The 26,528-nt window shown below is 35.9% G+C and overlaps 1 pseudogene; it reads left to right on the top strand.

Annotated features, from left to right (window-relative positions):
* Window positions 1-537: 537 nt before the first annotated feature.
* LOC127426793 (serine/threonine-protein kinase H1 homolog) lies at window positions 538-25,967 on the top strand (annotated as a pseudogene).
* Window positions 25,968-26,528: the final 561 nt, after the last annotated feature.

The raw sequence follows: 26,528 nt of genomic DNA, 5'->3' as shown, positions 1-26,528 counted from the left end.
TTTCCCCATTCCCTGCACGAGTCAAAGACAGAGTTGTCTTATCTCTGTGTGTACAGTAAATTAATTGATGATAATCATCGTGGAAAATGAGGGTGTCTCTTTGACTTTGTTTATTAACCCCATTAAGACACTAAAAAAGCATATAATTAAACTGAATTGTTCACTAGATTAAAAAAAAAACAGTGTTTGTATTCAGTTTTGGATGTACTGTATTTGTAAAGGAAATCTTTTTAAAGGGATAGCTCAGCCAACAATAAAAATTCGTCATCATTTACTTCCCCCAACCCCAGGTTGTTCCAAACACATATGACTTTAAAGAGCCATTGACTGTAAGAAGTATAAAGAGAATGCAGAAAAAGTAATCAAATAAAGGCGTAAAAAGATTGTAAAATCTATGGATCTCTTTTTACAGAATCCAAAATAAGTTTTTGTCTCTGTAAACAGGTGTCAGATGTGTTCTTATTCCACACACTCACACACACACACATACACACACACACTTATATCTGAGTCACCAGATCCTGATGGCCCGTCGTCATGACAACCCTGACCTATCTGCCAGCTGTCATTGCCATGTCTGCCAAGAAAAGGCAAGATGATAAAAAGTGATGTGATATAATGATGGCATGTGTATGTGATATGATCTAAGGTTATGGCAGTTCCATTTAAAGCTCTAGTTCATTTCTGCAGTTCGAACCAACATCCTGCAGTCAAACACAGTATCTGCATGCCTTTTGGGTGTGTGTGTGTTACAGTTGCTAAGCTGAACCGGTTTCATCATTTGCTATTACATTTCTCGTGCTCAGTTGACTGCACTTGTCTGTGCTGATACCAGACTAATAAAGACTAATGAATCTTTCTAAATGATGATAATAATGTCATTAAAATGCAAATCCTTAATTTCTTTTAATTGTATTACATCACATGCGATCCATCACAACAACTTATCCTGCTGTCAAAACTTCCTTAGCCTACTTTCGTCGTAATTACAGCAGCAGAATAGCAACTTGATGATTATTATGTTTGCATTAAAAATATTTATATTATCTTTGTGTAGTTGTCATTGAATCCTCCTATAAATGGTGTGTGGTGACTGTGATAGATGAACAACACCATTTAATTGCATTGGAATCAAATTGAGAGAAGTTGGCAGTGCGGATTTGGTGTTCAATGCAATTACATGCTACAACTTAGACCTCTTGAGGATTCAGCACCATGGATAGTACCCTTATTGCGCCTCTGAGATATCAGCACCTTGGACAGCACTCTAAGGAGGTTTATCTCTTAGCATATCCATTCATCTCAATGGCAGCTGCAAGTATGCCATTTGAATTCTGTCATCTTTGCTCATGGGCTATCGCAAGCCCTTACGACATTTAATTACATGCAGGTTCTGAATTACAGATATCAATCATTTAATTTTCACTAGTTAAAATGCTAATTCTTGATATCAGGATTTGAATTGCTACTAGTGAAAGTGCAATCAAAAATTACACCATTACTCGCAGAATTAAACATTCTTGATATAACAAATTTAATTTCAATTGGTAAAAAACATAATTCTTCATCTATAATTGCATTTTCACAAGCAGAATTTCACAATGATCTCTCATTGACTCCTGTGCAAAACACAGTTACAAATATGTACAATTTCTTACTAGTTACAATATCAGCAATGCACTTCTTACTAGTAAATATTATATTTTTTTATATCAATGACTACATTGTTATTGCAAATGTCCATTCCTGATATCAACAAATAATGAACTAATTATGATAATTTGTGATATCTGTAAATTAATTGTTGCATGTTAGATTCATTATTTCAGATATATGGAAATGGATTTCATATAATCAGAATTTGAGGAGTAATTAAACTTTTCTTTAAAGGCTTTCTGACTAGTTACAAACACATTACAGATATCTAAAATGAACATTGCCATTAGGGAAAACCAAATCACAGATGTCAAAAATTGACATTTTTACTAGTTGTGATTCATTTGTTGATATGAGAAATTATGTGCTGGTAACAATGTAATAATATCAAAAATTATATTAATTATGATATTGCTGATATGTGAAATTGGAATTTCAACAAGTAGGAAATTAATTTAGGATATCTGTAATTGTGTTTTGAACAGGAGTGAATGACAGATAATTGTGAAATACTACTAGTGAAAATGCAATTATAGAATTATGTTTTTTACTAGTTGAAAATACATTTTTGATATCAAAAATGTTTCCATGAGTAATGATGTAATTTATTTTTAAATCAAGAATTAACATTTGTACTAATGCAAATGTAATTACTGATATACAAAATGAGCACTTTTACTAGTAGTAAATCCATTCCTGATTTCAAGAATTAGCATTTTAACCAATGAATTGTTGATATTTATCATTCATATCCTTTACACGATTATAAGTCAATTTAGCTTGCCATACATGGGCGCTATTTATTTATTTTTGTATTACTGCAGCAACATATGAATTGCAAATACTTAATTGTGTTTGTTCTTGAGTGAACTGATAAGCGATGTCTCTGTCAATAAGGTGATTGGCTCTTTTAACTGTTAAGGCATGACTTCCATTCCTACAGCCTACATTTCTGTACCTGTAACATCTAAAACGATACTGTCTCTGATGCAACATAGACCTTGGTTTGCAAGATTCAGCACCATAGACAGCGCTTTATTGCAGCAGTGAGGTTCAGCACCTCGGAGAGCACCAGTTGCACCCAACAACTGTAGTGTGCAATCAATAACAGAGGCAAAGTTTTACAAAAGAAAGTCACATCTAAGAGCACTATTTAATACTGATAGCTGGAAAAAAAAACTAGAAAACCTGACCTAGAAAATATCTTAACAACAGGTCACTACATTTATCTTATGTCTTTCATAAGAGAGTCGTTTCACTGTTTTGTTCAAAGACTCTTGACTATCTGCTCTGTATAGAAAAAGGCTCCTCACATACCATGACACACTCAACAAAACAGAGATGTTTAGATGGAGGGAGGCTTTGGATGAATCAAATATTGAATACTTTAGGGTGCAGACTTAATAAGAAAAGCACCAGAGCTAGTAAGCAGAGGCTAGAGTCAATGGAAAAATGTGTCCAGTGTATCCAACCGATAAATCCCCCGAATAGCAAAAAACTACTGTGGCGGTGACCCCCTGCTTGTAGATACCATAACTACAACAATAAACAGGAATGTTTAATCTATTAATTCAATCTCCGAGACACAAGTTCTGAGGCCTTTACTATAAAGGTTGCAGAACGAACTCAGGGTTTCAGGATTGGTTTCATGTTGACAAATTCAATCCAATCAGGCTTAATTGGTACCATGATGCAACTCATCAACTTTCTCTGACAACTCAGGCTTCGATCCTGACTTCAAGATTAGATTATGCGCTCGAATGAGTGACGTTTGCAGCACACAACCAATCGTATAAGAGAACGTGATTCACTTCTCGCGAGAGACTCGTGAGAGAAAAGATCTCACCAACTGTTCACTGATAAAGGAATAGATACATTATCAAACCTAGAAAAAAGTATTCCAAATTCACATTTTTTTTTATTATTATTATTATTATTTACAGGTAAATTGCCCTGACCTCCTTAGTCATGAAGTGTTTTGAAAGACTGCTGACAAAAGAGCTTCTTACAAAAACAGAAAATCTTCTTGACCCGCTACAGTTTGCTTACAGGGTTAAGCGTGGGGTAGAATATGGTACTGCCACTCTGCTGAACCTGTTATTCAAATACCTGGAAGATAGTAAAACACATGCCAGGATTTTATTTGTTGATTTTTCATCGGTTTTTAATACAGTTCAACCCCACATGTTGGTAGACAAGCTCTTAAACTTTGGTCTTGATTTTAACATAGTGGGCTGGATTCTTGATTTCTTAACTGACAGAACTCAGTATGTCTGAAGAGATGCCATCATCCGTAGGGTCTCCTCAGGGTTGTGTCCTCTCGCCACTCCACTTCATTCTTTACACTGATGATTGCCGTAGCCGAAACGAAAACAGACACATTTTAAAATTTGCAGATGACTGCTACTGTCAGTCTCCATGCTGATGAAAATGATCATGGTCCTGTTGTAGATGACTTTGTACACTAGTGTGATAGGGCATTCCTGCAAATAAACGTGGTAAAAATGAAGGACATGCTCACTGGTTTTATGTGCAAGCCCTCTGCTCCTCAGAAAACTACCATCAAGGGGCAGGTGATAGAAGATGTAGATACATACAAGTACCTTGGTAGTTTGATTGACAATAAGTTGAATTAGTAGTTAGTAGTGATTTTTTTTTTTATATTAGCTTTATGATTGGGAAGGTCTTATAACAGAGAAGGTCAACTTAGGACCATTGCTGTGTTCCCCACCTCCCCCCTCCTTGTGTGTAGTATTTCATTGTCTTGTATTTTTGTATTTTCATTGTCTGTAAGTATGTCTTGCTGCAAAATCAGTTGCCCTCCGGGGGCAAATAAAGTGGAAAGTGAAGAAGATATTTATTGACAGAAGTTAAAGTAAAATAAATAAAAAAGGAAATGCATCCATTAATAAATTATATAATTGATACATACAATACAACTACAACCAATAAAAATATTAGGAATTTTAAAGAGTGCACTTGAAAGAGATGTACAGGACACTCTGAATAAAATGATATGTAGGTGGGAGGATGAATTAAAAATAAAAATTAGTCAGCAAGACTGGGAAGAAATATCATATAATACATTCCATACTACTCAATCCAGTGTTTGGAGGGAATATGCTTGGAAGATACAAATTAGATTTTTTTTTAATAACACCTTTTATTCAAAGTAAATACAATAGCATGGTAAAAAGGGATTGTTGGGGAAATTGTGGAGAAAAAAAGGCTCATTACAGTCAATTCTATATGAGTGCTCTAAATTGACAACTTATTGGAATGAAGTGATTAGACAGGTTAATTTAATATTTAACTGCACAATAGAAATACATCTAGAAAACCTCATTTTGGGTAAAATGCCATTGTCCTTATGAAATAAAACTGAACAAAATCTATTTAGGGTAGTCAGAATAGCAGCTTTGAAACAGATTACAAATATTTGGCATTCAATAATAAGACGTATTTGTTCTTTTTGTAAAATACATATTTTGTGTATTGCTTATATTGCTTATTGCTTATATTATTATAACTTCAGGTAAAATACTGTATGTTCATCTCAAGTTCATGAAAGAAAGAAGGGGTTTGGGTGGCATTCACCCCTTTCGATATCAATCGTGAGCTTTTCATATTTAAAAAACGATTATTTTTTGCAGGTATCATATAAATCCATCTTACTGGCTGTGTATAGCCTAATATATTAGTTTTATATTTCCAAATATATTTTTTGCTATGGCTATAGAGGGTAAATGAAAAGCAATTAAGTTTTAAATAAAATACAACACTCTATCTGCTGAAAATCTACATTTAGATTCTCAAATAAATAATTTATCATAAAGAGTCGATTTTGTGGATTTCTAATATTTTATTTGTAAAGCGTGCTTTAAGAGACACGGGGGAGTGACTTGTTTGCATCAGAGATGTCATTTTACTCACAGCTGATTGGTTCAGCATCTGTTAGCGATCTGTAATACAGAATGAAACCTGTTACTGAGAAAGTTAGCCGTGTAGCATATGTTGCTACAGGCCTCTGGTCCCATTGATAGAAAGGAAGTAATCACACTCATTTAAACAATGGTGAGCGTGGTTCATAGGTTAAATTTGCACTCTAAAATGGCATTTTAACCTCACTGATGGTTAAGTTTCTGGTTGGGGTTTGGGTTAGGGTGTAGAGTTAATAAAATTTGCATTCCTATTGACTGTATTACATCAATTACAACTAAAAATACACCTGGAAACTGGAGCTCACACATGCCCAGACATTCAACATCACTTCCAGCTTCGGCCACTGGGGGCAGTGGTTAAAACTTCAGTAGGCACAGTTTGATTCCAGCAGCAGAACTTTCAACCTACTGTTTCTGAATTCACAGTGTGATCAATCTGATTTTCAGGGGTAAATGTGCCAACTTGGCAACTGACATTGAAAAGAATGGGAATGCTATAGGATAGCTGTCTCCAGGTATATTAGAACTCTTTGGTACCATGGTGCAGTGATGGTATCAGATGGTAATGCCACAATACAATGTCATATACAATGAAAATAATTTTAAAAAAAAAGAAAAGAAAAAAAGATTCATGTTTCCGATTAAGGCAAAAAGCAGGAAGCAGTGATAATTCCAAGATCATAGTGTAGATGTTTTAATGAAGGTCACCTGGGACCAGTTCACCAATTTGTCTGTCTGTTGTAGGGATTACTGGAGAAGAGAATATGGATATGGACCCTCTTGCGCCTTGTGGCCAGAACAGCAAGAAGGTCTTCAGCATGCACTCCAGATCCTTCCATCTTGTTAAGGCGTGTAAATAAATGTGAAACATGTGGGATGAAGATAAATATATGAGATGTAATGTAGAGGGGCTGTGCTCTTATGATAAGATGAACTTTGCTGAGATATCAGCTTTCTCAGTGGCTGTCTTAAAAACTTGTCATTCTAACATATCATCATGTTACGGTTTGTGTGTGTGAGTACAGCTTGATGCTTTTAGGAGCCTCAAACGCTCCTCTTAAAGGGAAAGTTCACCCAAAAATTCAAATTCTGTAATTATTTACTCAATCTTTATGTTATTCCAAACCCATATGTTGTTTTATATTTTTATTTATCCACACAACAACATGGCTGTTAAGTTCTGAAAAAGAACAAAAAAGAAACCAACATAAAAGTACCATAAAATAGTTAATATGATCTGAGTGCTGTATTCAAAGTTTTCTGAAGCCATATGATAGCTTTGCATGAGAGACAGACCAATCTCCTCTGCTGCAGCTCTCAAATCTCATATTCCATTTCAACTCCAACTGCCGCACTGCCTTCTGTTATGACATATGGCAGAACCTATTGTGTTTGTTTGCTGTTGTCTATGATGTAAAATCTGGTGCAATGCTTAAATGTGCCTGTGACGAGGAGGAGGGCGTGGCCGGGCCGTGAGCATACACGCCCAGCGCTGAGTTGCCTTATCAGCGGGAGGGAGATAAGGGAAGTGCCGGGGATGCCAGAGAGAGAGAGAGAGAGAGACATGCAGCCGCCCTGTGTGTGAGTTTATGTTGCTGTGTTTTCAGTTTGATGTCCTGTTTGATTAAAGTTTTGTTGTTAGTTACTCCTGTTCCCGCATCCTCCTTTCCTGAACTATTACAGTGCCATTTTTCTGAATTTTAACACAAGCACAAATGAGATTTCAGTCTTCTCCTAAAAATCAGGTGAAATATTCCCTTAAATTAGTATTTATTTATTTATTTTTTTTATTTATTTTTTTTGTCTCAACCTAATGTCGCTCCGAGTCCGAACCCTTATGACTTTCTTTCTTCTTTGAAATACAAAAGTTAACTTTTTACAGGTTTACTAAGTGAATATTGACTTGGAAAAAGTAAAAAAAAACAAAATTAAAAAAAATAATCAATATGACTCATGCACTGTATGCCAAGTCTTCTGAAGCAATACAATCACATTCTTTGATGAACAGAACAATATTTAAGTGGTTATTAGCTCTCAAATCAAATCATATTAGTGAAGTCAAATAAGGAGACTATGTCAATAACATTATTGGTTCTCATTGCGTCTTCGTCAAACATCAGCACGTTTGTGCTCCATGGAAGAAAACAGTCATACAGGTTTGAAATGAATATAAATGAGTAAATGAGGATGAGTAAATAATGACAGAATTTATATTAACCCAATCATGTTTTAGTTGCTAACCCTAATCCTAAGATTACGTTACTGTGGCAAACATTTGTGCAAATCGAAATTATGTGCTTCATTAAACGTTTGGCTGCAGTTTCTCAGTGAAATATCAAGTAGGGGGCGCCAAACGGTGTCGTAATCGGACAAGGTTTTTAAGGTGAACATTAGATGGAGGTTTTTAATGAGTAAAGCATACTTCCCTAACCTAAACCTTTAACCTAAATGTAAGCAATATTGTTTTAAAAGCAAATGAAATGTAAAAAAACAGACATCCTTGCCCTAAATCAACATCTAAACCTAACCGATAATGTGGAAAATGCAACATCAAAAACAAATTGTCTGAAGCAACCACATCATTTTGTGTCGCATCTATGACACTTTCCTCTCACATGTCAGCTTGTTTGTTTGGCTGGGCTCGGACCACGGTCTACAGAGTCCAAAGTCAAGCACTCTATCAGGTGAGCTACCGCAGCAGCATTTATGTTGGAATAAGTGTGTAAATGTTATTGGATGTGCAATACAAGTGTTAAAGTTGTCGTTTTTTAAATGATACATTGTAGTAAAAATGTTTTGATATCACAACGTGGCAGTGTGTGAGTTATATTGCAAAAAATACGAGTTTGTAAATGTCATAATCAGCCGTTGTAGTTGTGATTTGTTTGAAAGTTAATAAACCACAGAGTTGTTGTAGTGCCTCTAGTGTTAATTTCACCAGGAACTGTGGCAAAAATGTTGTTTGCAAGAATGTTGTTATAGTAATGTTCATTCTATTAGACTAGGTTGGTTAGTTTTTATATAAGCCTAATTTTTCTGCATTTCTGTTTTTGTTCTACAGTATTAAGCACATCGGACTGAAGGTCCTCAGACAAGTTTGTTAAATAAGCTGCTAATGTTTGATGATTATACATTTAAACTTCTTCCTTGCTAAGTGCCTCACATTAGAAACCAGTGCACATAAACAAAAAAAAAATGCAGAGTTTAAGCACATCAAAGTGACAGAAATCATTCCCCATACTGCTCTTCTGTAATTGGAACGTAATCCATTCGCTGCAATCCATGTGAAGGATGTTCAGGGTGCAGTATAATTGAAGTAATTTGACAACCCCGTTTTCAAATTAAATTTGCTTCTTTTCAATGCAAGAGTCTTTCCGCTCTGTCTGAATGGAGACTGTGCTTAAATACATATGCCCTGCGGCTTGATGGATGTACGGAACGGATATTAGATTTCTGAAAGCTCGACCAGTAAGTGGCATATCTCTTGTTTTTAATTGAATGGTTCCAAACAGACTAATTTTAGCCCTTTGAGTCAATGTGAAAGAAATATAGTAGGTGAAAAGAGTACTGGAATGCCTTTTTACTGTTGTAGTGGTTCAAATATTATGTTTTTAATCTGTCACGTCTTGTCAAGTGTGTTGAATGGAATGCATTAAACATCCTCCTTTTTCACCCCAAAAAACAAACATCTCAGCAAGAACTGATTTGAACCCCTTTGAAGTTCTCCACTTTGTCACCAAGACATATGACAGCAATATGTGCTGTTGTTCTGGTCTTAGCTAGCCATTTTTTAGGTAATGATTCCCCTCACTGACACCAAAAGACAACAAGAGACCATCTTGTGATATCACATGTTCCTGAATGGTCACATTGTGCATTCGTTATTCATGTCCTCTTCTGTAAAAAAAAATCCTAACATACAGACCTGTACAGCAGTGGTTCTTTATTTTTGGGTTAGGTCTGTTCTGATAAGGTCACGGACAACATAGAAAAGCAATGCTATATGCAAATAATACAATCCAACTAACATTATTATCATACATAAATAGCATGGCTCTATAAAAGGCTTGTCAACTTTTAAAATAAAGGGGAATACACTTACCTTATCTTTGACATCAAAAGCTGTGCATCCAATCAAAACTCTACAGCACTGTGGCACAAATATATCTCTTATTAGGTAGAAGTTAGCCAAATTAGGCAGATGACAACTTAGACAGTTGCTTGACATGCCCTCATACTTAAAATCATGAACAAAAATGTGCAAGGTAAAAAATAAAATTACATTTAAAAAAAAGCCCAGACTACATTAAATACAGGTTCACTTGTGGCAAGGATGAACAAAGTTATTAACATGCCATGTCAATAATTTTGCAAATAATTGGGTAGACAGAAGGTAGCAGAGCCTTACCGCCATGTTTACCGCCACAGTAAAACTGTAAAGTCAAGTCACACATAGAGTCTTGTTCACAAAAACGTTGCCAGATGCAACAAAGGGATGCATTTTGCACCTTTAAGTGTAGAGAAATTCAGAGATGTTACTGTTGTTAACATTTTTAACATTATTATGATTTCAGTAATTCTAATCCAATACACGTTTTGTCAAATTCTGCAAATATCTCCTCACAGTCTGCTAGCTGTCCGTTCTATGGGTGGGCTGAAAAAAAATCTAGTATTTGTACACAGCCCTGGCTCTGTAAATGGGACAAAAACAAAGTGGATCAGACCAATCCACACAACACTACTCCAGCCAATCTGCAACAGGGGGTTGTCCTTGCACGTGCACAGGATGGGGGGTGGGGGCAGAGCGACGGCAAATCTGGCTTATGCGAACTTTATAAACTCCAAGGAGGACAAATAGCTGAGAAACAGACCAAGAGAAAAAGGTCAGACGAATATAAACTAAAAAAGAAGGATTATGATCCGAAGTCGAGGGCTAGGAGCCGCGTCAACATCGGCGAGGCTTTTCAGAGGTGGAGAGACCTCTGAGAGGTAAAAGGCCTGAAGACGGCTGCAGAAGTTGCTCTTTTTCTTCTCGATAGGTGGGTAACATGAATTTTGCTACATTTCACAGAACCCATATATGCTGTTAATGTGATGTAAGATTTAGTAGCAGGAGAGTTGTGAGTGTCTGGAGCTGGTGTGCGTAAAACCGTCTCACTTGCATGAATTTGTGGGGAGGAACTTCCAAAGGAGCACTGAATGGAGGGGTGTGTTTGTTATGGCAGTTGAGTTCGAATATCAGCAGTGTTTCTCAGGAATCGCTGAGTGCACCTTTAACATTTGCATATAAGCCTATAATTGAAAAGAATGTCAGTCTTTTTCAATAAATGGAAACTGTTGCTTTATAGGTACTGCTTAATCTTACAACCCTCCTGAAAATCAAAATGAAAATACCTTGTGAACTATCATAATTTGATTGTTAGCTCTTCTGAAAAACAACAACAATGCAGCAATTGTAAGTCAGAAAAACTGTGGATAGTAAGTAAATAAGTGGTCACGTGGTGTAATATTTGACTTAAGTGCATGTGTATACAGTTCTGATACTTGGCTAAACACATTGCTTTAACTTGAATAGATGACAAACGGTTTGTCTTTGTCTTCGTATCACATAAATAATAATACTGTGAATAACTGATATTGATTAGACATGATTAGCTGTTTTTAAAGTTACAGTACTTACAACATTCAAAACAAATGCAAAAATGTATTTGTTTTTCAGCATTGTGATATTTTTGTTTGCTTTCACAAAAAGTCCATTCGTGCTGCAGCTATGCTGACATTGAGTCATGTAAGATTATTTATGGTTATTTGGTTTTAGAATTGGAATTATCATGTTTGGTCTTCTATTTGTTGCCACTGTGGTGTTTTAAAAGGTTAAATCAGCCTTTTTAAGACTTTGGATGTTGTGCATCACTGAAACACACAGAAATGGTTACAGAAATGCCAGTCACAAAAGCATAACATGGACACTGCCTGAATTATAGACTACCATGACTTTCTGGAGTGCTAACATTATAAAAAGTATGAACATAGTAACACTTAAAAAATGAATTTCTTTATATTTGTTCCCCTTTTTCCAGTACAAATATATAAATATCCTTTAAAAAAGAAACATATATTGGGGTTTATGCTAAAAACAAGAAAACAAAATCCAATGTACTTTTAAGACTCCTCCAAAATGTATTTAGGGGGTCAGGTGGTCCCCAGAATGGCAATTTAATTCATGGTAATCAACCTCAATGGTGGATTTTAAAGGAATATCCTGGGTTCAATACAAGTTAAGCTCAATCGACAGCATTTGAATTTGGATATAATATTGATTACCACAAAATTTTATTTTGACTTGTCCCTCCTTTTCAAAAATCTGGTTTACAGTGAGGCACTTACAGTACAGTGGAAGTGAATGGTGGCCAATTTTTGAACGTAAAAATACTCCCTTTTTCAAAAGTATAGCCACAAGACATAAACAGTATGTGTGTAAAAAGGATTTTAGTGTGATAAAATCACTTTCTAACCTTTTCTGTGTAGAGTTATAGCCAATTTTACAACTTTGTTGCCATGACGATGTAACAAAGCCAACAAACCCTAAAACGACTGTAAAAATGACAATTAACTCAATTAACTTACAGCTCAAATAGTACTTTAATAAAAGAATTCATGTAAGTGCTTTTTTAAAATTATAAGCTTCACATTTACGACTTTAAAGCATCCAAACATTGGCCCCATTCACTTTCACTGTAAGTGCCTCACTGCAGGGGCGTAGATTCACCCACCCCCAGTGTTCAAGCCAAATCTACACCCTTGCCTCACTGTAACCACAATTTGTGCTTTTTTTTTATTTTTTATTTTTTTTAAGAAAAGGAGGGACGAGTCAAAAATCATTTTTGTGGTAATCAACATTATGCCACAAATAATGTCAATTGAGCTTAATTTATATTGAACCCAGGATATTCCTTTAAGGACATATTTGTTTTCCTTCTAATGATTGTAAATTAAAAATCACCACTTGATGTCCAATGTGAAACCTGGTTCCTAAAGCAACACCATTTGAGAACCTTCATAGTATGCCATTGTTCCGGAAACTTGTTCAACATACAACATCATCATCTTGTGCCTCCATCGCTCCTGATGGACTGCCTGAGGCCGATACCAGCAGACAGCAATTAGCAGACACCTCCATTAATTTAGCATCGGAGAGCCACCTGCATATCTCCTTGGCTCCATAAAGCGAGGGATGCGGGCAAACTTATCCATCACTTTAATCAAGTTTTTACCGACTGGTGAGATGTTCATGATTTGCTCAATCAAGGCGTCACAGGCTATTTGTGTGCTGACCTCTTCCAAACCCAACCCCCCTCCCTGCTCCTGTTCCTCCAACGGACTGTCCACATGAAAATTAGAGTTTTCATCAGCACTCCCGAGAGAAAACATGCCATTGCAGTGACGAAGGAGTCTGCTGGTCTCACTCCTCCCTCAGATTAGTTTCTTTTCCTGCCGCAGGGCCACACTGGGCTCCTTATTACAGAAACAGCTCAGCAGGATGACCGCAAAAGGAAAATAAATCTAGGCAAATGGATGCACAGAACAGGAGCTTTGAATGAACGATTAATCTCGCTTATTCTCAAAGACCTGTGAAAGGTAAATAAGCTAACATCTTTTTCTGATGCCCCGTTTTTCTCCAACCTGGTCTCATAGAGTCATGTTACTTTCTACATTTTTGCAAAAGGATTTTTTACATTGCTCATTGCACGTATTGTGGCACTTTCCTTGTGAAATGAACACTTGAGGCGCTAAAACAACATTTGTTTTATTCACTTCATTCACACAAATCATGAGTAAAACAGCAGATTATCAGTTCATAAACACTCAATTTTCACTTTGTTCCTCAAACAATGCTATCTTTTGATATGAGTATGAGTCCAGAATCGCACGCGAGTCCACACGTGAGCTGAAAGTGTCATAGAAGCACCACAGAATGACGTGGTTGCTTCAGCAGTTGGGGAAAAAAAGGGGACATTTTGAAGTCTCTTTACACAGCTTATTTTTATATAACTAAAAAAAAAAAAAAACTTCTCCCACCTTGGCCACTGGGGGGCAGTAGTTCGAATTATGGTGAGCACATGTTGAGTTTTGCTACGGAAATGTCAACCTTCTGTTGTTGAATTCAGATCAGTCTGGAACTATAGGGGAGAATACTGAATAATGACAACATGTTAAACTATTCCTTTAAAAGTCTCCACTGAATTCATCATGCTACCTGCCACCTTATCATTTCACTTCTAAGAAGGGAAGACTTGGTTTATAGTTTTAATAAAATGTGGATTGTACTTGGTGGCAACAGAGAACATGTTCCATCACATTATGTTTCTCCTTGTGAGTACAGAAGCATTCCAGGTAGCATCTGTGATAAAATTCTGTGTAGTTGCACTGGAGGAGTGTAAACTTTAATGATAGTGGCTCACAAACATACACACACACACACACACACACATGGTTTATTTGCAATGGCAGGAGTGTGTGCAATAATAAGACAGAAGTTCAATATAGCAGCACAACAGCCGACCCAAGAGACTGCCATTAGAACGGTGATTTAACTTCACATCATCAATGGGATTTGGATCCAATATGTGTGTGTGCCAGTATTATTAAAAGGATAGTTCACCCAAAAATGAAAATTCTACCACTATTTACTCACCATACAGGTTGTTCCAAACTGGTTTGACTGTCTTTCTTCCATAGGACACAAAAGGAAATGTTAGACTGAATGTTAGCCTCAATCACCAATCATTTTTGGGTGAACTTTCCCTTTTAATTGATATATATATATATATATATATATCAGGTAGTAGCAGCATTTCATGCATAATATTGCAAGAAAAATTGTATATAGCACCTTTAAAATGGTTTCTGCTTGAATAAATCAGTGCAAAGGTACTAAATTAGCATGGTTGACGATTCTAAAGATTGTTAACCACTTCCATTGCTTCTGCATGTTAGCTAGTAGCAGTTTGGAGCATATACCCGCTTATGAGATGCAGGTTATGTAACAGGATACTGACACTCCCTGAATGCTTATTTCCTGTTTATCAATGATAAATTCTGTTTAAGCCAAAGGTTACTTATTCAAAACTCTCTCTGTATCCATATCAATAATTATAAATGAGTCTAATTATTCACTTTGTCATGTGTGTAGACTTCATTTATCATGCTGCCTGAGAATTGATATCATAACCAAAGCCCACCAAGCACTTCATACGAGTGTAAATCTACTCATAACTGCTGTGCTTCTCGGTATTGTGACGTTTCCATGGCCATTAAGGTTTCAGATTAGGCAATGGATTAGGGTTGGATTATCTGGGGATTACAATGGATGATCACAGCAGTCAAAACAAGTTAATTACACTCTTCATCCATTTATTTTAATCAAATGTCATAAACATAGAAAACTCAATATTGCACTCTAGTGGAGACATTTAAACATGGTCTGTGGCTTTAAAATTACATTAAGACAAGTATGAATGTATTCAAAAACATCCTGATTATTAATCGTTGTCTGTTTGGAATACTCTAGCCATCTCATGTGCTTCAATTGTATTCTATTGTCTTATATTGTCAGTTTGATGGCAGCACCAATTTCATTATGTCCAATAAAGATCCAGGCAAAATTACTCTCTGTACTGGGTTATTATTTTTCAGACCGAACAGTAGCCTGATTTCCCTGAAAAGATTATTTTAAATGAGCTCGTTCTATTCTGCCTCATTTGTGGCACTCTTAAAAATGACATTAAAAAAGTCTTCATATGATAAAGTCTTCATATTCTTTATGATAAAAGCTCAGATGTTAACCAGATCATGCAGGTACCCTGCAAGGAACTCTAGAAAAGTCCAGTCTAGTCTCAAGACATCCCTCACGACTTTGTCTAAATCTTACAGAACTTCCACAGCCTGTTCTGATATATCAGTGAGGTTCCTTTGATCTTCAAACATGATGTTTTATACATGTTTAAGTGAGTTAGGCTGCACTGTCCTAAACTATATGCTGCATACTGTAAGATCAGCCATGTAAGAAGTGGGAACTGTCCAAGCTTTGGCCTAATGTCATTTCAAATATAAGTAAGTGAAGTTTTTAAAACATGTCAGATATTTTGACATTTTGATGAAAATGCACATTTTGGTTAGGTCAAATGCAGTAACTCTGAATAAACGTCTTGATATTAATGATAATTAATATATATATATATATATATATATATATATATATATATATATATATATATATATATATATATTTTTTTTTTTTTTTTTTTTTTTTTTAATCTTGGAAAATATGTTTGAAAACTTAAAAAAAAAAAAAAAAATTGTGATGAAGTTTTGTACACTCTCATGTGCACCAGATTTAGAATTTCTTATTCATTCAAGCAAATTGCATGTGTTTTGGCACATGTGTGCAAAAAAGTAAGAACAATAGTCTACAATTTGCACAATAACTAAATGCACATGGCTTGCTGATCAAAACTGATGAGTTGATTCTCAGTGAAATTGTCATACTCTTCACAACTTCTAAACATAATTTCATCAAAATGATCCATTCAATGATCAGAATCTGTCAGACATACTGTACATGTATATTCCATAAATATCTATGACATGGAATGTTTTTTCATTGTTGCGGGTTTTTTTATTTATATTTTTGCATGGATGTCATTTTGTGGCAATTTTCTGTTCACTATATACGACTTTACATGTAAGAAATGTGTAAAAATGGACATGCAAATGTGAATTTTCTGTTTACGTGTAACGCAATGCTACAAAAATACATTTACTGTATACGTACAAATGTGCATATCCTTTTTCGGTGTACTACAGTATTGTACATTATTGACTTTTCCCAGTGAACTTTTACCTACTTTTGAAATCAGTACTTAAAAAGCTCAGTGTGATACACAATAACATTCAGCTAGACAAAACTGACATTCTTGTATAGTACAGTAAGCAGTCAGTGTCAATAAAAATGTAGAACAAAAATGAAATTTGTATATAACAAACATTTCCAGGGTTGACTGCCATGGTGAAAAAACATCTAAGCATTTTGACCAGTACAGCTCACACGATGACCCAAAAAAAAAAAAAGAACAAAAAAAAAACATTTTTCATTTTGGTGGCATTTGCCAATTTACTGTCACAATAACTAGGTTTTGAAGCATGAATTAAATGTTTTAGGTGAGTTACTACATTTTGCAGACATGCAATAGAGTTGTGATGTCCCATAAAACTGTTGTGACAATTGCACTTACAGTTTAGAGAATGTTTAGATTGTTTCAAAATTTTAAATCAACATGTCATCAAATCAATTAGTAACTGAAAATTTGTGAAACCAGCATGGACACAAAGATTACATTTCTATGAAACTGACAGGTTTTCATTGATAGACGGACGGACGGACGGACGGACGGACGGATGGATGGATGGATAGATAGATAGATAGACAAATTTAACATCTTATAGATTTGGGGGAAATATTAAACTTTCAAGACAGAATGTTAAATAGATTTTTTTAAGACTGACGGGACATTAAACCTTTCAGAGAATGTTAAAATGTTTATAGATTTGGAAAGAAATATTCAACGTAAAAAATATACTAAATATACAATATACAGTATCTGTGTATATACTACCATTCTGAGTAAATTCTAGAGACTGTTGTGCGTGAAAATACCAGGAGATCAGCAGTTACAGAAATACTCAAACCAGCCCATCTGGCACCAACAATCATCCATGCAATTATCTAATCAATCAATCGTGTGGGAGCAGTGCAGTACATAAAATCATGCAGATACGGGCCCTGGCCACATCTGCAGTCCTCATGCCTCCATGCAGCATGCCTAAGGCACGTTCACACAGATGAGCAGGGACCCTGGGCATCTTTCTTTTGGTGTTTTTCAGAGTCAGTAGGAAAGTCTCTTTAGTGTCCTGAAAAAGGGATGTTTCTTTTTTTGCTGAGAGAGAGAGAGAGAGAGAGAGAGAGAGAGAGAGAGAAAGAGAGAGAGAGAGATTTGGGGTGAAATATTCAACTTTTAAGAAAGAATGGTTTCAAGCAGTTACTCAGTTATCTACAATCTACAGTGTAACATAATTCCATTTCACAGTGTTTACCATAAATGCATAATGTTAACTGTTACACATACAATAAAAAAAAAAAAAACAGTGGGTAGTATTCAGTGTGTACAGCACAGAATGCATTAATTACTAGTATTCCATTCCTATAACCTTTTTTTAAGAATTTTTAATGATGCCAAAAAAATTTTTCTATTTTAGTCAGACTGTATAGCAGAAAAAAGTAATTAAACCTGACATATCGATTAACGATATCTTCTGTAATTAAATGCTTTTTGCATTTATTAGTCAAATAATGCATTGTAAGACACTTAATGCCAGCATGAAAAATAATGTATGAAATTATATTAAATAAGGGGGTGTAAATTAATTGGATTTAACCAATTAAAGCAGCACAATACAGCCTGAAACACAGAAGGCACTTCAGTTTCTCTGTATTCTCATATCTGTGAACATGCTATGTTGATTGGTCTATTCTAGGTATGACATCAAGGCTCTGATTGGCCACGGCAGCTTCAGCCACGTGGTTTGAGCTGAGCACATGCGGACACACCAACCCTTTGCCATCAAACTTCTCGAGGTCAGAGGTCGTGAAGTTATGAGGCTTGCCAGGCAGAGCTTGCAGTCCTAAGAAGGGTCAATCACACCAATGTCATCCACTTGGCAGAGGTGTTCGAAACGCCACACAGTGTCTATCTCGTTCTCGAGCTGGCCACCGGTGGAGAGCTCTTGGAGCGTGTGGTCACTCGAGGAACCTTCAGAGATCAGGGCATTGTTGATGGTGGCCAGAGTGTTGTGTTATCTCCATGCTCTGAGTGTGATACAAAGGGATCTCAAACCAGAGAACTTGCTATACTACCACCCAAGTCAGGACTCAAGACTGATCATAACTGACTTTGGGCTTGCTTGCTGGGATAACAAGAGCTTGAGTCGCAAGGAATGTGTCAAATCAAAGAATGCGATTATAAGCATAATCACAACATGACAAGAACTAGAATGGACACACAGGGAGCAAGTCAGCCATGTGAGTTAGACCCTGATAGAACGGCAACAAAGTCTAAATCTAGGGGATGTGGGGATGGCCAAAACTGAGAAACCAAGAACAAACTTTTCTGATGCTAAAAAGACACTCTGTTGCTTAAAGCACAGAAGATACAGGTGTTGCAACCCATAACAAGTATACTGACAGTTCCATCAGCAGTTTCTGTAACACAACAGCCTTTGAGAAGACTAGTGGAACTAAAGATTGGGCTCTTAGGACCCACTGTGACACACCAGAGTATCTGGCTGCTGAGATGTTGGCTCGGAGACCCATTAGCAGTGCTGTGGATATGTGGGCGCTGGGAGTCATAACTTATGTCCTGCTGAGCAGATCTCTGCCCTTTGGTTTGGGTGGTTTACGAGGAAATTTTTTTAGGTTACAAACTGGTAATTACAAGGGAATTATGCTATAAATGTGGTTTTTGAGGACATTTCTAGTGTCCCCATAATTCAAATCACTTAAAAAACATACTAAACAATGTTTTTTTGAAAATTTAGGGATTAGGTTTAGGGGTAAGGTTAGGGGGTAGAATCTATAGTGCGTACAGTATAAAATGCATTATGTCTATGGAGAGTCCTCATAAGGATGTGTGTGTGTGTGTGTGTGTATTTCAGGTGAGATGAGGAAAGGGGAGAGGACGTGCTCCACAGGGCTTTTATCACCTTTAAACTGCAAACACACACACATAAACTCTCACACGTTTTTTTTGATCACTTCCCTCCCCCTGAGCCGTAGAATTGTAGGTGTAATACTACAACAATAATTGCTGCACTCTTCTGGAGATAGAACATAAACCATAAAGCTCCTTTTAATCCTGCTGCTCAGAGACAGTAATCAAACACATGTAGGAATTATAATTTTTTTTTGATGAGACACTCTGGGATACTGAGTCACAATATAATTGGTGATTGTAGAGCAAGACTTTAATAGGTTATCTGGTAATGTCATGCCTTTGCACAGATACACAGGCTGTACAGCAGTCTGAGGATTTCTTGTGTCCTTGTCTTGGTTGCTCACTGTTTGTGGATTTTAAAAATTAAATAAAAAAATAAAAAAATGAAATTGAGTCTGGATTAAATAAAAAACATGAGCAGGATGCAAACAAATGCAATTTTAAGACAATGGTTTGAACAGTGTTTACAGAAACCTCTTATATGATGAACATGTTTTCGATTTCAAAGAAAATAAATGTACAAAATAATTATAATTTATTTTAAAAGAACTTTTTTATGGGGCTTAATGTCACAACTGTACGCATCAGGATTTTTTTAAAATGTGAAAAGTGCTGACAGCAGATACATTTTTCAATTTATGGCATTTTTTATGTTTATTTAGTAGTTTGGCATCCTACCTGATCTTTTATTATAACCTCTTAAAAAGAATAAAAAGCTGATTTTTTATTTTATATATAATATTTGTTTGCCAAATCAATTTCCTCAAAGGTCAGTGTGGTGTGACCAACAAGCATAAATTCCATTTTGACATCTGGATTTTCAGAATTTTTATTTAATTTTTATTTAAATATTTTATTTTATTAGTTAGTTAGTTAGTGTTATTGTATGTTTGTTTTTTAGTTTTGTTTTATTTCCATGGCAATTCTTATTCCTCATTGACCTTTTTTTTTTTTTTCAATTCCTAAGTCCTCGTGGTGGCGAAGTGACTCGCCTCAATCTGGGTGGTGGAGGACGAATCTCAGTTGCCTCCGCGTCTGAGACCGTCAACCCGCGCATCTTATCACGTGGCTTGTTGAGCACGTTACCGCGGAGACATAGCGCATATGGAGGCTTCACACCATCCACCGCAGCATCCACGCACAACTAACCACGTGCTCCACCGAAAGCGAACCACATTATATCGACCACGAGGAGGTTGCCCCATGTGACTCTAACCTCCCTAGCAATTTGGTTGCTTAGGAGACCTGGCTGGAGTCACTCAGCATGCCCTGGATTCGAACTTGCAAACTCCAGGGGTCGTAGTCAGCGTCTTTACTGGCTGAGCTACCCAGGCCCCTCATTGACCGGTTTATGATTTCTCGATTATTTACATTTCCACCTATTATTTTATTTTATTTTATTAGTTAGTTAGTTAGTTAGTTAGTTAGTGTTTTTGTATGTTTGCTTTTTTGTTTTATTTCCATGAAAATCCTTATTTGTCATTGACCGGTTTATGATTTTTCGATTATTTACGTTTCCACCTATTATTTCATTTAATTAAATTTTATTTTACTAGTATACTCACCCTCATGTTATTCCCAATATTTTTGATTTATGTGGATCAGAAAGGAGATGAGTCAGAATGATATCCTCAGTCACCATTCACTTTCATTGCATGGAAAAAAGTTATAAAAATGAATGGTGACTGAGGCTCAGTCTCTTGCCTAACATTTCATGAAAGAAAGAAAAAAAAACATATGGGTTTAGAACAACATGAGGGTGAGTAAATAATGACAGAATTTTTTTTTTTTTTTTTTTTTTTTTTTGGTTGAACTATCCCTTTAAACTCTGCAGCCAGTTCAATTTCCATAATATATCTGATGTTAAATCTAATCACAACAGCTCGCCATGTATGCACACAGTTATCTGAACACCTAACTCAGATACTCAATCTAACTCATTTGACCTTTATTATTGTGCTGTTGACTTTATAGTCTATAGTTATAAAGACAACATATTCACTTACTTATTAAAGACACTCGAGAATGCAGCACAACAAAAGTTGTAAAAGAACTAAAAATAAGAAATCTACTTTTATCTGCGTCTCGCTGTGAATTCAAAACTTATACTGAAGTGTGTAATTAGGAATTAGTCAGCCATCACTTATATGTTAAACATACACACACACAGTGCACAAGCCCACATTTCATCACAGATATATATATATATTTTACCACATGAATACGCAATCACTTCACAGAACGGAATGATAGATTGAAGCACACCAGGGTTAGTCATTCAGCCTCTGCTATGTTTTATTGATGTCAGATTTTTCTCTTTTCCTCAATAAAATTGGTGGAAAAGGATTTTTACTTCAAGTTGAGAAAAAACATCAAAATTAATGGGCTTGAATTTTCTCCTGTGAAAACCTGTCTCTCAAACTCTTTCTCTCTTTGTGTGTGTGTGTGTGTGTGTGTGTGTGTGTGTGTGTGTGTGTATGTGTGTGTCTGAATAAAACCTTCCCTTTAAATTCCATTCGTCAGCAACACTCTTGCGATTGTCAATTTCATGGCTGATTAATTGTCATTATTGGATATGTGTGTATGAGAGCGAGATTGAGGTTTTATATGAGGCCAAAGCTTTTGCTCATTGCATCTATAGGTAAAGAGAAAAGGTAAAACACTGAATATGTTTCTTCAAGGGTCTTCAATGGTTTATGCAATGTCTTAAATTCAGCAAAAAAAAAAAAAAAACTCTACTTATCAAGAATTGTTTTTCAATTATTATGAGGAAATCTCATTAAAACATTTTTTAAAATGTTGCTTTTTATGGATTACATGATTACATATCAGTAATGTTTAATGAAAGAAGTGTAAATTGGTACTTGTACACTTAAATGAATGATTTTCATCTAAACATTTAATAAGTATTCCAAAAGTAATCAGATTAGATTACCTAGTGTAGTGTAGTCTAAACGATTGTTACTGATTAAATTTTTTGTTGTAGTGTAAATTGTAATCAGTACCAGATTACATATGTTATCTACCCAGCACTGTATAAATACTTTTACATTTTTATAATTATTTCTAAATATTTTTGTGCATTACTAATAAGAAGTGGGAATAAGAAAATGAAACATTCTGATTTTTTTGTTATCCTCCACGGATGTGCTTAATTGTCACAAAAATAACAATTTAAAAAATCATAATGATTCATTTAATTTAAGCAAAATATAATTTCTTACTTTACACACACACAAAAAAATATTTTAATATTTACGCATTTCAATTTCATAACAAAATCCCATATAACTGAATTAGAAATATTTAATAAAATAACACCCTACATATTTAAGTTTTAAAAATTACACATCAATTTGATGTAATTTTGTTATGAAATTGAAAAAATATAGGCTAACTATTTGGCTAAATACATTTTGTGTGTGTGTGTGTGTGTGTGTGTGTATTTTTTTGGAGATTATAAAGATCAGTGTTTTGGTTTCTGGGTTCTTACGTCAATACAGATGTTTTGTTTTTTTTTAAAAAAAGAACTGTATAATAAAAGGTTCTCTTGTGGCACTAAAATGCTTTTTGGTTCTAACTGTGAACTTTAAGAGTGCTCCTTTATTCTTGCATATTGTTTGAGTTTTTTCATGTTTTTCTGCCCACAACACCATTAAAAAAGAACAAATAGGCCTACATCACTTCCCTGTACTGTTGATGTTCATTAACACATTCAAATTAGCGATGAGTCAAAGTCTCATATTTAAAAGCGTTGACATTTATTGACTAATGTCCTCACATTCATATGGCGGTGAGGCGAAAATGCCATGTTGTATATCCAATGCAATTTAAGAGGCTGAAGCGTTTGCAGCACAGGTCAGTGGTGGTCAGCCTTTGGCAATTGAGACTCCAATAGTTTGGTGTATTCAGTTACATTTACAACTGGAACTGTACTGTTCAATTTTGGTTGACAGATTGCTCATGATTTGATGCTGTACTTAACACAATCTGAAGGCAAACCAACAAGATGCCGCCTAAAAAAAAACATTAACTGTTAAAGACGCATCACAGGACATTTGCATTCATGCGCTGTGTCTAGCTATTATTAGTGTAAGGACGCATTTGGTATAAAAAGCCCCAAAACAGGAAGAGGTATGTAAAGGAACCAACCACAGTTTTTGTTTTGTTTTTACATGATGTTTAGGGGTATGTTTATCTGAAATAGATTACAACTCAAGAATAGACTGATGTGGAAAAAAGTAATTTAAATGTTGGCATGGCATGTCAGAATATCTGTATGTCCAAATCTAATAAGAACTGATGACTTCTCAGAAATAACTCAAAAACAAAGTGGAATAAACACTTTATGCTAAGGCTCCATCCACCCTAAACGTTTTTTGTAATGCATTAATTTTGCACACTAGAATGGCATTTTTCACCACCAGAAACAGAGCAATTCGAAAACGTTGTCCATAACCACATCCTTTGGAAAACTATGACATAAGGATGTCAAATGTAAACAGATTTGTGTGGAAGTGGCCTAAGTGCCATAAACAAACTCTGAGTATCTTTCAAAGTTTTAATGCCACTAACTTGAAAAATGTTGGCAAATCCAGGGATTAGTTCTTCTAGGAAGGTGCATCGAGCAAGCCAACTAGATTGGATCTAGCAATTTCATCCTGTCTTGTGTGCAATATGCAGGCTTGCCAGTTTAGTGTGCAAAATGGCTGTTTAAACATATCTTATGTAATATAATATTAAATAATATAACGTTAAAATAATATAAAAACAATTATCTTTCTTTTTATCTCTTTCTCTCTCTCTAAGCCACGGAATTCTGTATCTACGCTGGCCAAAAGCCTGTTGACCCTTGACCCTGATGACTGGATGACTGCTGAGGATGCTCTTAAACATTCTTGATTGGTCAGCATGGCTGCCTGTTCCTCCAATAAGAACCTGCACTGCTCCATATCCAGAAATCTCCAACAGCAGGCAACATGGGCTTCCTCATGATGCCCCAGCACGAGCTCTGCTCCTGGGTCAAGGACAGCGGTGAGGTCAGGGTCACGGCTGAGCTCTGGGCCGAGGTTAGGTGTCAGCGACAGGTCACAGTGCAGCCTGAAGATCACTACTTAGGAATGTGCATTACTTTAGTCGCTTTTCCACCATCAAGCAGAACGGTTCTGAGCATGGTGAGAAACAGTTCCAGTAGCATTTCCCCTTGAGTACGGCACAATTATAAACTCTTTTCAGCCCAGATTTCTCAGAACGTTTAGCTAAAGCTAAAGGCACACTAGCCGATCTGTCCAGTGATTTTCAGATGCTTCATTTACATAATCGCCTGCCAGGCAGAGGGAGACAAAGCGTGCATTAGTGTCTCTCAGCGGGAGGTGTTAATCTCTTGACCGTCGGGACTCCCTGCTGAGTTAATTGCTTCAAATCTGAAAAAGCACATCAGGCTTGCTTGAAAAAAATCATTCTGACACGGGTCGTGTTCTCGTCAAGTGACCAATGAGCTTCTTCTTTTACAGAAGAACTGACAAGACGTCAAGCTGATCTGAACGTTTTCATCACACTCAGCTTACGTATCATCACAAACGCTTATTGTAATCTATAGTGATTCTGTCTCCAAGCATTTTTCCTGCTACAATAAAATGACTAATGAAATCAGTAATCGGAGACACTACAGTCGGTTTTTATCGAACGTAATTTCTTTACTCGCTGAAAGCTGCATTTGAACATACACGTTCTACGGCAACCACTAGGGGATAAATATGCAATCACACACTTTTACAAGTTATGAATCGCTTCCTAAATCACTATTTTACCCTTATGCTCACACAGTACTTCTGTTGTAATTTCGGCGAGCTCCGTGTGACAGGGAATCAGACAGAGAGTGTTTCGGTGATTTGGTATGTCTGTCACCTCTGCATAATTTTTTTATCGACAAGTGTGTCATACCTCCCACTGAAGAGAACAAGATCTTAGCAAAACAGCATGTGTGACACCCTCAGCCAAAATTGAGTCATTTAGAGTCTGCTAGTGTGGCGCCAGCTGAATCAAGCTCAACCTCGCTGGTGGAATGGCTTTAATACGTGGCGACTTATGATTGTCAATTTGCCAACGCCAAGGTAACTCATTTGTTGCTAGGTAGCTAGCAAAGTATGCTATGGTAAGATTAATAAAATGTAATTAAATAATGTGTGTTTGGTGTATCTTTGTGTTTTTATGATGGTGGTTTAACTAGTACAGTACATCATGTTTCTTCACACCTTTTTTGACAGGGAGGTAGATTATGTTAGCCAGCTCATTTAAACTCATATAATATACACGTTTATTACTATTTCATATATTATATTACTTGTATAATATGTTGTCAATGAATGTCCTTTTAGATAGTCTGGGAATTTTTACCTTTCGGTGTGTTCATGTCTGGTTTGATACACAACCCCTCAGCAAATAATGGTAAACCTCTCACCTTTTTCTCTTTGCTTTCCTTTTTGCTTATCCTCCACAGCGTACTCACTTTATGTTTACCTCCCACACCGACGCCAACTGACATATTTGTTATGTACATTCAAATCAAGTCAACCTTTATTTATAGAGCACATTTAAAAACAACAGAATTTGACACAAATTTCTTTACAGATCAAACAAACAAAATGAGTGATTTAAAAACAGATTGATTTAAAGTTACATATGAAACATAATAAAATAAATAAAATCATTTAAAATACAACATCATGTATCTATTCAATGATTTATTCAAAAGCTACAGAATAAAAATATGTTGTTAAAGAAGATTTAAAAATGGCTAGTGATGAAGCTGACCTCACATGGAAATGGAGACTATTCCAGAGATTAGGACCTATCACAGAAAAGGAATGATCACCCTATAGATCTATAGCAACAATGAGGAACCCTCAATAAAAGTTGATCAGAAGACCTGAGTGCTCTGGTAGGGGAGTAAGGGTGTAGAAGGTCACTGATATATTGGGGCGCGAGACCAGATAGTGCCTTGTAGACATTAATCAGTATTTTAAAATCGACCCTGAATTTCACAGGAAGCCAGTGTAGAGACGCTAAAACCGGGGAAATGTCATCCCCCTTTCTTGACCCT

This window comes from Myxocyprinus asiaticus, chromosome 36 (assembly GCF_019703515.2).
Source record: "Myxocyprinus asiaticus isolate MX2 ecotype Aquarium Trade chromosome 36, UBuf_Myxa_2, whole genome shotgun sequence".
Lineage (NCBI taxonomy): Eukaryota > Metazoa > Chordata > Actinopteri > Cypriniformes > Catostomidae > Myxocyprinus > Myxocyprinus asiaticus.
This window is presented reverse-complemented; position numbering and strand designations above follow the sequence as displayed.